Below are 15,822 nucleotides of genomic sequence, written 5' to 3' on the forward strand. Positions count from 1 at the left end.
TCTCTATAATATGTTAAGCAGAAAGAGTCCACAAGATTTAGACACCTTGGAAGTGAGGACCTCAAGAGACATCTGAGTTGAAGACAATACAAGTGGGGTTGACAGACATGCAGCTCCCTGCTTTAACTCATGGCACTTCACAGAAAGCATCATGAGTTATAGCAACCCCTCCCTTCCCACCCCTACCCACCACCCCCAACCCAACAGACATTTGCTGTTTGGTTTGGAGAGGTGGGAAACCAAGCTTCTGATGCTGTCTTCAGGACGGGAGGGGGGAGCAGACAGGAGAGGGAGCTCCAGCCTGCACTGAAGCGGGGTGGGGGGCAGGGACAGGTGGATTGGATCCTGAAGACAGCGCTGTGGGTGGGGATAGGCTGATGCAGCCTGGCCCTGCTCACATACAGGGACAAACAGAAGTTAATGAAGATGCTCTGCTTTGGAGAGCCTTCATCTGAACCCTCATTAAATAAGGGTTAATTTGTCATACGATCAGACACTTTTAAAGCACTTTGCAGCTGTGCACGTCTGTCAGGGCAGAGCTGTAAAGCACTTTCAGGGGGCTGAACACATAACAAATATCACTTCTGTCAGTGCCCAAGGTCTGAATGACAGTCCAGATGGTAATGTTACCCATAGCTACTGAAGGGGGCAATGAAAAAAGTTTTGAGGGGGAGAATAATAGCCGAGTTTTAGCCAGTCTGAGCTTCAGCTGCAGGCTACATATTCACAATGAGATGTCAACGAGACAGGCCAAGATTTTACTTTGAACAATAGGAGACTGGCCTGGAGTAGACAGTCATATGCATATAAGAGGTGGTAGAATTTGCATTTATGGAGAAGATTACCCAGATATAAAATAGAGAGAGAGAGGAAAAGGGAACCAGACACACAGCCCTCTGGAACCCCTGTGCATGTGTGTACACATCTATAGACATGCATTCTTAGTACAAGGAAAAAAAGCACACGAGAGACCTCAATACATTCAATTGCAATATGCTTTTGGGAATCTGTTGTGAATAACTGCATTGTACCTAGGCAGAAGGGAAGGGTCTCTATACCAGTGACTCTCAACCTTTTCTAACTCAAAGCACTCTTTGATAGACTCAAGGCACTCCTCATTAGACTTGAGTCACCTCTCAGAAAATACTAGCTCTTAGATTTCTTTCACTTCCAAAAAAAAAAAAAAAAGACTTCCAAAAAAAAACAACCCAGAGTAATTCTATTACAAAGAACTCTGAAAGACCACAAGAGATCAGAGTGTTTTTGACGCTATGGATTCTTATTTGCAATTTCTGGATTTATCTTGTGAATCATATTTGCACACCTAAAAGTGCTGACTTTGTGTGGTGCCCTGCTGCACCCTAGAAAGGATCCCAAAGTATCCTCAGGTGCCACAGAACCCTAGTTGAGAATCACTGATCTATACTCTGGATAGGAGTTAGCCTTCTGTCTTGCACTGGGTGTACTAGTGTCAGAAGGAAAACAGTATGATTAACCTGATGGTTACAGCTAAACCTAGTTCCAAAAAGACTATGGCCTTACATGTAGCTAGTTCTGTTGGAGATACACATTTCTTCACACATCATCTAAAGCACCAGAGCTACAAAATAAGATGCTTGCATATATCCTTTTTAACACTTTTTGTTCTGAGTAGTAAACAGAGATAAGCATGATGATAAAATGGTAACCTTTATAATGAAAAACAAAAATGAACTTTCTAATTTGATTCTTACCAGCAAAACAAATTGAGCACCATTGGATTTAATACCCTGAAGAAATGGTGCAGGAAAATAAACATAAAGAACCAAGTAGCATACTGAATTAGTGCATTATGCCTGTTTGAAGGACGACGATAAAAGCACTTTGTAACATTTGGCCTTTGCAAATAAATAGAGATTCAAATGTCACTGGGGAAAAAGTAAAAAGGAGATACACAGCTGTATCAATTCCTGTGGTTACAAAGCATCTGGATAATGTCGGGATATAATTAATAATAACCAAGAAATGGAGCAACAACAACAACTGAGTTTTCTGGCAATTTGCACAAGTCTCCTACCAACAATCAGCTCTGCAAGGAAAAATAAGAATAAACTACACTGTCCATTTCAAACAACTCATTGGGTGGATTCTGCTTGGTGTTGCTTGCATTTTATGCTGTTGCAACTCCAACAATTTCAATGGGATCGCACTGGCATAAGCCTAGATCAACTCAATGCTGACTTAGGCCCATTGTTTTATATTAGAGTACATTCTGATGGATTAATGAGGCTACTCCTGACTGGTACTGGGATAAGGGAGACCAGATTTCAACTTCTGGTGCTGTCATTTTATCCCAGGTTAATTGTCATGGGGCATCTGTACACACCATGGGGTTTAATCCTCATTAAATTAAATAGGTTTATAAAATTTAAACCTGTTTATTTTGGAGTGTTACATCAGTGTTTGCATGCAGTTGGATTTCAAATGAATTAAGCCCAGTCCCTGACTGGCGCCGCAGGAGAGTGGGATGATCTACCACTGGCCTGGGGCCCCCCACCCTCTGCCCTGCTATGCAGCTGTGGGAGCACAGAGCCAGCAAACAGCATTAAAAAAAATTAAAACAGAAACAATTCAAAAGCAGAATCAATTCAAAGAGGCGAACTACAAAAAGTTGCAGATCCATCTGGTGGACAAAGAGGCTCATTACACATCTTTGATGGGACTAGGACCTGTCTCTCCCACACAGCTCTTTCCAAGCCCAGTCCAGGAGTCGAGGCCAGAAGCTCCCTGCTACCAGGGCAGGGGGACATTGTCCCTGCCCGAGCTCTACCACCAGAGCTTGCCCCAGCAGCAAGCAGCTCCCAGGGGCAGGGAGCAATCTCCCAGCCCCCACCAGAAGACAGCTGTCTCTTGGCCCTTTGCTCCCTGCCAGCCCTTGGGCTAGCCCCAAGGGGACCCTAAAGCTCCCCCTGGTTACTGCAAAGGGGAAAAACAGGGTGGAAGCAGCCCTCTCTGGGCTGCTCCCATTGGATGCAAATCTGCTCCCAACAGCATGCACGTGCAGATGCCTGCCCAGGGTGAGTTTACTCCAGAGTAAATTACCCTGGAGTAAATCTATTCAGCAGCATTTGCACCTATAGACACTGTGACAGGGGGCCATCTCAGGGTCAGGATATTATGTTGGTCCACCCACCTGTCTAAGTAGGGCAGTCTGCTCTGTCTCACCTGCCATGACTTTGCTGTTCTCAAAGTGGTGTAAAAGTATGAGAGGCTGCCCATTTTACTGCCCCGATGCCAGGGGGCACTATCCACAGCTCTGTACCATCCCTACGCTGTGGTCCATGCCTTGTAGATGACATCCTTGAGTTGTTCCATGCTCCATCTCATGGCCAGGCCACACTCAGCCCCTTGCTAGGCCTCATACATACATCCTTTCACTCCACCTATTGGGCCTCATTCATACCACCCCCACTCTTACTGGGACCTCTCACATGCTTCCATCTCTCACCAGTTCTCTTATATGCTGCCCCTCACTGGGCCACACTCACCCTGCCCTGTTCCCCTGAGCAGCTCCCATAGGCCATCAGGCTTGCCTACTCTCAAGCCTTGGGTGGCTGGCTTGCAGCTTCTTGAGGGTTGTGAGAGGGCCCATCTGGACAGTAACCAGCCAATTCACCTCCCGCAGGGCAGAGTTCTGACCCAGGCCCCTTTGACGAGTAACTCCTCAACCACTCTTTGTAATGAAGGCCAATGACTTCTCCTCTCAGCTTCAAGCCCACGTGTGGCCTCAGGCATCCGAAGACTTACCTGGGCCTAACTGTCCTCTACTCTGGGGCCTCGACACTCTTGCATCCTACTCTGGGGCCTCCAGGGTCTTACACCCCTGTTGGTTTCAGGTGCCTGAAGGCATGCCTGGCCCCTGTGCCTGTCCCTGGTGTGGGTTACCCACCAGGATATGGGGGCTGGGGTTTTAAGGTGCCCCTACTCACCTTTCAGCCTTCTTAGGCCCTGGCCCTGCTTGCAGGCCAGTCGGGGTGCAAGATAGCCCATCATGACCCAGGCCTGCCCCTTGTGTTGGGCATCACTGCCCTTCGGCCTTCCAGCCCTGGCCCTCTTGCAGTGAACAGTCGGGGTGTTCTGGTCCCAGCACTGCAGCAGCCAACCTTCTTAGAAAGCAGGGGACCCCTCCTGGGCCCCACCATACAGCCCTCTATTGGGCTTACCTGAGCACCAGGCCTCACATGAGCCCTGCCTGTTCTAACCAGGGTCTTGCCTGGCCTCTGCATAGGTCTGTAAGCTCTCAACCCCTTTGCAAGGCTGGCCTCCAGATGTTAAGCCCAAAGCCTTTCCATAGAGGCTTGGGGCCCTACTGGGCCCCCAGGAACATCCTGCCATCCCCAGTAGTTCCTCCCTTACCTCACGGTGTTGTGTGAGCAGCAGCAGCTCATCCAGATGTTGTTACTCCCCAACTGCTTGCAGCAAACTGCTGGCTCATCCCTTTGGACCTGGATCTAAAATGGCCACCTCATCAGGGCTGGCCTGCACCTGACGGCTGCCTACTCTCAGCCTTAAAGTGGCAGACACCAAAGGTGCTCCGTCACACACCTTCCCCCTTAAAATACGTACCAGGGGCAGTGGTGAGGAGGGGTCTCCCTGCTGCTCACTCTGCAGGCTCCTTTGTAGCCTGCAGCGGCCAACTAAGTGGTAAACATTCCAAAAGTGGTCCGCCACAGATGCACCCAGAGACATGCAAATGGTGCTACAGCAATAGGAAAAGTACTACAGGATAATGTGGCCTCCTGAGATTCATCCCTGAGCAATTTTGGGGTTTGCAGGACATTAAAGTTGCTGTGGGACTATCTGTAAGAACTGAGCTTTGTCCTAGTGTACTTGGCAAAATCCCTGCTCACTCATAGCTGTATAGGCCTATGTTGTTGAACACATCTGGCTTGAGAGCCAGGCGTATGTCATGAGTCCAGTCCATGGGCTGAATTTGGAGTTCAGAGCTGCATCATCTGCCCCATGTGACTGAAATTTAACAGCAACAGCATTGCATTGACTTCTGAAGCCGCATTACAGCTGCCATTCCTTCCACTGCCAAATATCCAGCCCCATGAGCAGCCCCACTGTCCAGATGATGTGACTTTGAACTCTAAATCTGGCCTGAGGAGCTCCCCAGGGGTCCAGAAAGTTGGTAGTAGGATGAAAGGCAGCAGCTTTAATTGCCATGACTCCAGGAGCTGCAACAATTAATGCAGCCACTGTTCACCACACCGCCAACAGATCTGGGCTGGTGGGCAGCCCTGCAGGCTGGATGACATGGATCCTTGGGCTGGATCTGGACTGTGAACCATGTTTTGGTCATCTCTGGTATAGAGTGTTGGCTGCCTTTAACCCCCACCTGAGCCTGCTGTATTTCAACAGTGCTGTGTGACTTGGACATGCCTTTCCAACCTTTTGCAATTAAAAGGTAATACAGACATTAAACTTAGTATCTTTATTGTATGCGAACATGTGATCCAACATTTCTTTGTCACTTATCCTTTAGTGCAAACCTGCAAACATTAATATCATACTCAAAAAAGGCTATGATACTTTTGAGTTCTTGCCTTTTGAAATCAGATGTCACTGGGTTCAGAAAAACTGCATTACTTATTCATGTGCTCCCTTGTATAAAATTTGTTAGTGGGTTTTACAACTTTCTATATAAAGTTTATGAACTGTTACAAGGATTCATAATTAACATTCAAACAAGCTGGTGGTTAGACGGTAGGACCCCATCAACAGGAAAAAAACCCAAGCCCCTACTGTATAAAGCACTGGATTCCTTTGCAGAAAAGAAATCTGAATTCATACTGAGCATCATTTCAGTGTCTGATTGAAAGTTTAGTAACAGGTCTAGCCAAGCCCAAGCCGCAGAACATTTTCACATCTGGATCTGTCGCATTTGTTCAACTGCTTCAGTCTGTGGAGAATTCCAAAATCTACTGTGCTTTATTATTATAAAAGAATGTAATGTTATATAACTGTACGTGAAACCCCAGATTGTGGAATATTTCTGAAAGGACAACATGTGAAAACTGCACTTTTTAAACAAGGTTTGAATTTAACAGAGAATATGGACTCAACTGGCCCGCATATGTCAATAGTTTATGTAATAGGCAGAGAGGAGAGCAGCCAGCCAGAAGGATTGCTTTTAAAATTAAAATCACACTGGTAAAACTAGAATAGCTTTCTGACCTGTGAAGCAGAGATGGGCCAAGGCCAAAAAAGTTACATCTGGATTATTCAGAAATTTAGGGAGTTTAGAGCTGGGGAAAGAGTCCAGCCCTACCACACAGCTAAAGGTGAGCTTTAAGGAGAAACAGGGTAATTAGGGATTGTGGTTTTCATTATGATGTATGGAAAAGGCTAAACAGAATTTTAAAACACCAATAAAGGGGTGGGTGGTTGTTTTGCTTGCAGGTATTGTCCATGGAAATATCAGCAATGTCAAGAATGATCTACCCAGTTTTTGCTAGAGAATCTTTTGAGGCTCTGCAATACGTCCTGGATGGTTTCTTAACTGAAAAGACAGGTCTGCTGCCTCCTTAGCACAGCCTTTTCTACAAGAGGATTTGTGGCTATGCTAGGGCAGGAAGGGTAGTGCAAGGGTTAGAGCACTAGCCTAGCACTTACGACTTCTTTATTCCCCTCAAACTTTCTGTATTACTTTGAACAAGTCACTTAGCCTCACTGCTCTCATCTGTAAAATAAGAAAGTGTTATTATTTCTACCTCAGAGATTTATTGGCAGGAAAAATACATTACATATTACAAAGTGCTCAGACGATGGTAACGCAGCCCTAGGAGAATCACAGATAACTGATTGTTCCCTGTATCTCCATCCTAAGTCAGCCTTCAGCCTGACTAATAAATATCTCAGTTGTGTGATCTAGTCCAGTTTATTCAGCTGGCTTAACTTCACAGACAAAAAGTCAGAGTTTTACCAACAAGACTCAAAATTGGACATGGATTCATAAAATAAGCTGAGAAAAGGCAATTTTACTTAGCAAATCTTCACAATACGGATCAGGACACAGAGAGGAGACCCTCTTCATATCCTTTCAGGCTCCCTTTGTGCATCAGAAAAAAAGGAAAATGAACAAGTCCATCTAATGTGTTCCTTTGCCTTTTTCTCTTCAGTACATTGCACAATCGCATCTCAATTTTGTATTTTGGCTTTAAACATTTCATTAGCTAATCCCAGTTGACTCATCACTTTCTTGGCATGAAAAAACCCTCTCAATTTTTACATGAAGAAAAGGTTCAAAATTCCTCAGTATAATAATGCCTTACGTTTCTCTAACACTATTCACCAACAAGGACACAAAGTACTTAATAGGCTGTGAACAATGTTCTCCTCTCAGATATGCCACTCCTGTTAAGCAAATGCACTATGAAACCTTTAATGTGATTCTCTTTGTACAGCTATCCCTAGCTGCATTTGAGAAGCACACAAGTCTTGTGGTGAAAATGAAGCAGCCATTCCCAGGTCAATGTTGCCATCATTATAAAAAGAAGAGGAAGAGAGGAATGCCTCATCCAACTGAAATTAGAGAGACTTCAGATAGAAAGAAAAACATTTGAACTGGAATGTAAGCAGGTTTCTGAAGTCAACACCTCTACTCCTGGGTGAAGTGCCATAATAGTAATGACAACAAAATGATTAATAGATTAACAGATGCTAGGGTCGGAAGGGACCTCAACAGATCATCGAGTCTGACCCCCTGCCTGGGCAGGACAGTGCTGTGGTCAGATGACCCCAGCCAGGTACCTATCCAGCCTTCTCTTAAAGACCCCCAAGGTAGGGAAGAGCACCACCTTCCTTGGAGGCCCATGCCAAATTTTGGCCACCCTTGCCGTGAAGAAGTTTTTCCTGATATCTAGCCTAAATTTGCTCTCTGTCAGTTTGTGACCGTTGTTTTTTGTTACCACAAGAGGCGCCCTGGTGAACAGAGCATCTCCGATCCCTTGCTGCGTTCCCCAATGAATTTGTAGGTGGCCACAAGATCCCCTCTCAGCCTTCTCTTGCAGAGGCTGAAGAGGTCCAGGTCCCTCAGTCTCTTCTCATAGGGCTTGTCTTGTAAGCCCCGAACCATATGAGTGGCCCTCCTCTGGACCCTCTTGAGTCTATCAACATCCTTTTTGAAGTACAGCACCCAAAACTGGATGCAGTACTCCAACTGCAGTCTGACCAATGCCACATAGAGGGGAAGTATTGTTGGCTACAAATGTCCAACTCCGGATCCTTAAAATTCTGGTTTATTAGGTGGATTGAAGCACTGTAATGAAGTTAAATCATAAACCTTGGGGCTGGTCCCCCCACACACACACACACATGCACACACACGGTAGCAAGCTACAAGAGTCAGGTATACCTATCCCACAGGCGCTGGAGTCTGCCGTTGATGGCCAGTCGAGGCTTCTTCCAGCGTGGTGTTATCCTCCAGAAGGGGGTCACTGGCTGGTCCTTCTGACTGACCAGGTCGGGTGCTGGTCAAGTTGGAGATCAAGAGGGCACCTCCGAGGGTCACTTTTCACTGCTTTTTTATCTGTCTTTGGCAGACTTTGGCAACTCCCCAGTTTTCAGGTTTGCCCAATCCAGGGGTCGTTGACCCTCATGGGACTTCCCCCTCGGTGGCTACTGGATGGCATCTGTCAGCCCCAGGGGTCGTCCGCATGTACGTGCAGGTTTGGGAGTCCATTGATGAATTTTGAATAGGGCTCTGGGAGCAGCCGATCTGGAGATATTCAGCCCAAAAGTTGGTCCCTGGCATTGATTAACTCAGACCAGGGCTTCTAGCCCTTGATCAGTGAGGTTTAGAGATTTCCCGGTTGTTACATTGTCTTCTATTGATTTCTTCTCTTGGTTGAGCTGCGGTTTTCCTAGGTGTTAATTGCTGCCTACTACTGTGTTACGCATTCAGTCACTGATTCACTCGCTCTTTCAGGGGCCCGCCTGATACAGGGAAGCGGCAGTTTGACTCCTGCCCTTGTTAACATTATTACAATGTATAGCTTACTTCTGAAACTAAACACATATAGTTGAAAGTTGAAAGGTGAGGAGTATAAAATATAAGCTACAAAAGTAATGCCATGGCACACAAATAGATAAAAATACCAAAATACAAGGGGAGATACAAAATTCACACATACAAATTTTAAAACACAATTCCGTATCTTAAAGTGAAAGAAAGAGGAAGGAAGAAAAGGTAGAAGAGGAAAAACATATCCAAGGAGGGGAGAGCAACTGCAGGCAAGAGGAAAGGGGGGTTTTCTGTTACATTATCACTTCCTTGGATCTATTTGTCATGCATCTGCTTATGCATGATAAAGTGTGGTTAGTTTTGCTGATAATTTTGTCACACTGATAACTCGTTCATCTTGGAGTCCACTATGACTCTGAGACCCCTTTCTGCTTCTGTGCTGCTGAGAGGGTCACTTCCCAGGCAGTAGGTGTGCTGGATATTTTTGCGCCCAAGGTGCAGCACTCTGCACTTGTCCTTGTTGTACTGCATCCTTGTGTACTGCCCACTTTTCTAACCTGTCCAGGTCTGCCTGCAATTGTTCCCTACCCTCCAGAGTGTGCACTGCACCCCACAATTTAGTATCATCTGCAAACTTGGACAGAGTACACTTCACACCCACATCCAAGTCACTGATGAAGATATTGAAGAGTACAGGTCCAAGGACTGAACCCTGCGGGACCCCACTGCCCACATCCTTCCAGGTCAATACTGACCCATCTACTACCACTCTCTGGGTGGAACTGCTAAGCCAATTTGCCATGCACCGGACCGTGTAAACAAACATCTATGTCACAGCCTCTGCATTTATTTATGAGAAATAAATGTTATAAATATTGAGAGTTTAGCTTTATGCTTCATCCAAAAGGAGATACTTCCATCACTACTGTGCCTTCTAGCATTAGAACTGAGTGGAAAAAATAGTTTGAGTAATATAAATTATAAATGTAATCACTTTGCTGGTTAGTTGAATCTTTTTCAATTTATATCTGGTATTTGTCAGAATTCACTGAATAATTCAAGGAACAGTTCTCAGCCTATTGAGTACTTGTGAATTGTTTGTTTCTATTGTTCTCTATTCCTTATTCATGATATGTGGTTGTTCTCCTAAGGCTGGTGGGGGGCAATTATTTTGACTGGAAAGCCACTTAATGAGTTTTGTGTCCTCTCCACATGAGTTTTGATCATAGGCAGAGGAAGAAAATTTGATTTGGTGGGTCTCAGTGCATGTGCACCTGTGTATATGCATGCCTCCCCCCACCCCACCCAGCAGGTAGGTCTGTCATGGGGAAGGGGCAGGGGCACAGATCGAGGCCCCCATGGTGAGGGAAGGAGTGGGGCAGGGGCAGGAGCTGGGGTGAATGGGCCTCTAGGGCCGGGGTGGATCATGGGATGCTTGGAGCCCAGGCAGCTCATCCAGGGGCACGGGTGGGCTCCCGCCACCGCACACACCCCCAGGTCAGGCACAGGAGGCACGTGCCCCGCAGATGTGTGTGCAAGGTGGAGGTGGCTGCCGCTGCAGGCTGTGTTCCACACCCCACTGTTGGTTCCCCGGCAGCCGTGCTATGCCACGTGCCTCCCACAGCTGAGCCTGTGGTGCAGCCAGTGCGCAGGAGGCACGTGGTGTCGTGCCACCCTCAGGCACTGGCAGCGGGGTGCAAAGCACAGCCTGCAGCAGCAGCCACCTCCACCCCATACACAGATCTGTGGAGACACATGCCTCCTGTGCCTGCCCCAGGGGTGCACGTGGTGACAGGAGCTTCCCCTCCCTCCCCCCTGCCATGCCCCTGGATGAGCCACCTGGACTCCAAGCATCCCACAGCCCAACCCAGGGCCATATTCACCATGCATCCATCTGGCCCCCCACACCTCTTCCCTCCTTCGTGCCCCTTCCTGTCCATACATTTACCTGCTGGGCACTGCTTCACACAGGGCTGGGCCAGGCTGAGTTCCCTGCCGCCTGCAGGCTCCAGCTGTTCTCTGCGTCTGTGCACGCCCCTCCCTGATGCAGCTGCCCAGAGCCCGCACTCAGACTACCTGTGGTTGTGGAGACTAGGTCCCATTAGCTTTGGCCTTCTGCCACCTACGGTTTTGGTGTTCTCTCAACAGATACATCTCCCCTCCTCACCCCTCCCACCTTTCATCCCCTGTCCCCCCCTGAGCTGTAGCACACCCTGAGCCCCATCCCTGACCCAGAACCTGCTGGCCCCACCTGCAGCTGACAGTGGCAGGGGGGCTTGGACCCATACCCATGCCCCCCCCCATGTGTTGCCTATGGTCCTCAGCTTATGCCACCACCCACCCAGTATGGCAGAGGCAGCCCTGGGCAGGTACCAGTATCAGTTGTGGATGCATCTGGCAGGTTCTGAATGGAGATAGGTATGTCTGCCTGGGCCCACAGCTGACACTGCCACATCAGCACTGGGCAAAACCAGTCCCAGTCACCCATCCAGTGTGGGAGAAACAGACCCACCTGCCCGCCTGGCACTACACAGGAGCCAGAGCTGCCAGCCACCCACGAGCCAGATCCCATGATTTGCTGGCCACCTGCCTGCAGGCTGGATACAATCAGTTGGTAAACTGAATCTGGCCTGTGGGCCATATTTTGCCTACCACTGGCCTAAAGCTTTTCTTCACTGCAAAAAAGAGTATTTTTTTTACCTCTGGGTAGGTGGACGGGGTCAAACTCTATTCCCCTTCACCTGAAAAACAGCTACACTACCTACATTGAGATAAAAACTACAATGCCATGCCTCTAGTAGGATTTTTCATCAAGACATTTAAGTTAAGACAGAGCTATTTTAATGTAAAAATTTTGTTTTTTAAGATGTTGCCTTATCCTATAGCATCATTTTTGTCCCCCTAACTGGATGGATGAAACTTTTCAAAAAGGAGAGTAATGAAATAGAGTGCTTTTGAAGAAATATGTTCTTCATACAGTGAATTGCAAGTAACCCTAATCCCAGAAATCACAACAAACCAAATGTATCACTTTTGTTCATGAACAACACATGCCCCCCACAGCTTGGAAGTCACAACGATGGTGGGAGTGCAGCAGCAGCGGTGGGAGCACAGCAGCAGTGAGCAGGGAGCTCCTGCAGACGCCGCTGGTGCTGTCAGCAGTGGTAGGGTTGGGGTGGTGAGTGCCGACCAGGAGTCGGCAACCACCCACAGATGCCGTCAGCAGCTTTGGTGGCAGCCAGCGGAGATCACGGACCACCTGCAGTTGCTGCCAGCAGTGCCTTTTTGTAGGGAATACACCGCCACGCTCAAGGGGTGCACGTGCACCCACATGCATGCCCTACGTGTTGCCCCTGCTTTTGTTCACAAAAAATATTTATGAATCCACTCGAAATGTTTACTAATATACAACTTGTACCAATCATGATGCAGGGTATTATTCAATGGAAATATAGAGATCAAAATGCCAGCTGTTGTACCATCATCACCACTTTCTGTAGATCCTTGGAATCTCTTACGAAGCTTGGTGCTACTTAGTGAGAGAAACAGTCCCCCACGGCAGTAGTCCCCAGTCTGCTCTGGCTGGCTAGCAGTATTGAGCAAGTAACATGCTGTGAGCAATATCTTGTTCTGCTCTCCAACCTTGGCTTTAACTTTTTAATTTCCTGTAAACTTGAGCAATGTCAGAGGGTCTTACAGGCAACAATGATGCCTGGAAATGCTGGGTAGGGGACTATTGCTCTATGGTTACTCACCTTTATTTCATATGATATTTAGTGAAGCTATAACTCATCATGACAAAAGTCAAGATATTCAGAGAAGAGACAAAAACTCAGCTAAAATACCATCATATGAATTAAAAGTTCACTTCTTGAATGCTTTTCCTGTTCTTTAAAAAGTGATTGTTCATACAGTACAATAACATTCCACACGAGCTGGGTATCAGAACCTCACCCTCCTGTTTAATGCAATAGCTTCTTGAATTGAATAGTTTGTTTCCTGGCAGAGATCTGATCTAAGAAATGGGACTGTGTTTTTGGCTTGGAGTATAGCACTGAAACTGGCTTCCAGAAAGCTTGTGATTATCTCTTGAACTCAGCTGAGCCAGGAATCTGTTCTATATCAATGCTCCTTGATCTGTGTTCTGTTGTTGATACCATAGGCCTTTGCAGCATTTATAGTAGATAGTTTGGACTGCTTGAAAGTGGTCTACTTTGGTTCAGGACATCATTTTATTTATTTAGTTCTGCATTGCATTACTGTTATCTAGATCCTTTTTTTCCTTGTCTGTGGGCACATCTACATGTGCAATTAATGTGCCTCAATTTTCTGTGCAGAATATTCAGGTGCATTAAACTGTGCCTCTGCACACATGTCAATATGCACCCATCAGGAGCAAATTTGCTCTCAGTGGGAGCAGTTCAGTCTAGGGGTATTCCTGCCCTGCTCTGCCCCCCTACAGTAGCCAAGGCTGCTCCAGGCTCCCCCAGGTGCCAGCCCCAGGTTGGCAGTGGGCATAGGATTCTGGTCCTGATCTCTTCATGGTGGAGGACAGCTGTCCCAGCTGCTGGGCAGCTGCCCCCCTACCCCATGGAAATTGGGACAGGTCCCAGTCTCCACATGGCTGGCAGGCAGCATCACACTGAGCCAGGACAGCTCTCTCTGCCTCCTGCGGCCTCTGCTGCCTAGGCTAACTGGGAACAATTTGCTCCCTGTCAGTATCTATCCGTATGCTTCAGTGCATTAGTTTAATGTGCCAATCTATAGTACCTACAGGTACTAGAAAATGGCACATTAGACTAATCTACAGTGCATGTGTAGAGAGTAGCACTTTACTGTGCATTAGATTAGTGGAGATGCACCCTGTAAGTCCCAGCTTATACAATAGCTCACAATTATAATGGTCGAAACATCCCAATTAAAAACAGAAAACAGTATTTTTTATGAGTGCTTGCTAATAAGAAATTTATTGTGTAATGGCCCTGAAGCTTAATACAGCTTTTTAGTTACTGCTTAATATTAGAAGAGATAGATTGGGCATTTGCTGAAAGACTGCCTCCATTATCTTTGTCAGCCTCTATTAAGCGAGTTGGTAGTCTGTCTCTGCTTCCTAGCAAGCTGGTCTGTGCTGCACAAGACCACTGTCCTAATTACTTCCATTTTAGCAGTGAAAACTAGACTGAACCAAAGTAAAAGCTGTATTCCACTCAGAGATGGCCCTTCCACATGAGCACTGAAACAGTTTTTTGGAATTTTTTTTGTAGAACCAAATGAAGAAGTTTGCACTGTTCTGGCTTCTGTCCTGCTCTTCTTTAATATTTAAAAAGGTACATTTTGTGTAAATGTAGAGCTTGTGAGCAGAATGCAGAATCCACAGAATGGGTAGAAGGCAAAGAACCTCAGCAGTAGCTTCCCAATAGCCACCACCTTTGTCCTGGGGACACAGCTTCTACTGGCAAAGAGGTAAGTGGTCACTTTCCATGCCCTTCTGTCTGGCATCTTTGCTTGCACTGCTCACAAGTGCACAGCTAATGCTAAGCAATACTGTCTTTATGATGTCGGCAGCGGTCCATGAGAAACAGGACTGAAAACCACCAAGCGTTTCTCAACATACCATTGCTCAGCCATGAGATTGTAACTACTTTCAGTGAAGAAATGAGTCATTTAGTAGTGAAAGACTAAAAAACCTTTTTCTAATCCCCTAAATTGACCAAACCCTTTCCTGTTCCATAAATGAAGACATTAATTTGCCAGAATTTTAAACCCACCTTCTTTTTTAAGTATATTTGCACATACTAGAAAGCCTTAAACCCCTAGACATTGCTCTTAAAATCCTACAGAATTGACTAGCGCATGAGACACTTTCTCATTTTCACCATTCCATAGAATTCCATCAGAGTAATATAATCCTTTATTAAGTTTTATAGAACAGTCAAAAATGGAGACAAGCCAACAGAAAAAATCTCATTGTTTATTAAATTTTAAGCTATGGGAAAAGTAAGGTGACTGTACGTCCCATTTTCACTGGGACAGCCATGCTTTAAACACAAGGCCCAGGTGTCCCATAGTTTTAGTCAAATGGATGCTTTGGCCCTGTTGATTTAGCCTCTCCTTCCCACCAGCTCTCAGCTGAGACCAGAGCTCAGTGACACCTGAGCTTGCCAGAGAGCAGAGGAGGATTCCTGTTTTGAGTTTTAGGAAATATGATCACCCTAGGAAAAAGGCAGCCAAAGCTGCTGCCCACTTGGTTCCTAGAGAAATTGAACAAACTTTCAGTATGGATGATATGCTGACAGCCTCTAGGGAGGTCCTCGTGCAATTGTCTTAGAGCAGAGGTTCCCAAAGGGAAGACCCTGGACATATGCAGAGAGCTCCTTGGTCCCACTGGGGCTGCCTATCTTCCTCCCTTACAGCCGCTAAATTACATTAAAAGAATCTAAAAACACATTAAATGCTTTCCTGATTTTATTTTCCATGTAAATCATTGTGATACTTTGCTACACTTGTGAATGGGAGAAGTTCAGAAGATACGGTCTCTAGTAATCACAGAATTGCAGAATCTTAGGGTTGGAAGGGACCTCAGGGATCATCTAGTTCTAGTACAGGTCTCTGCACAGTTGCAGGTTGCACTGTTTCTATACAAACCATCTAGCCTTTGCTTGGACATCTTCAATGAAGGAGTTTCTACAACCTCTGTGGGCAGCTTATTCCATTTTGACAACCAGGAAGATTTTCTGAGATTTAATGTAAATCTGTTTTTGCAGCAGTTTAAACTCATTGCATCAGGTCCTGCCCTCTGTGGCAAAGGGAAACAG

Source organism: Alligator mississippiensis, chromosome 1 (genome assembly GCF_030867095.1).
Source record: "Alligator mississippiensis isolate rAllMis1 chromosome 1, rAllMis1, whole genome shotgun sequence".
Lineage (NCBI taxonomy): Eukaryota > Metazoa > Chordata > Crocodylia > Alligatoridae > Alligator > Alligator mississippiensis.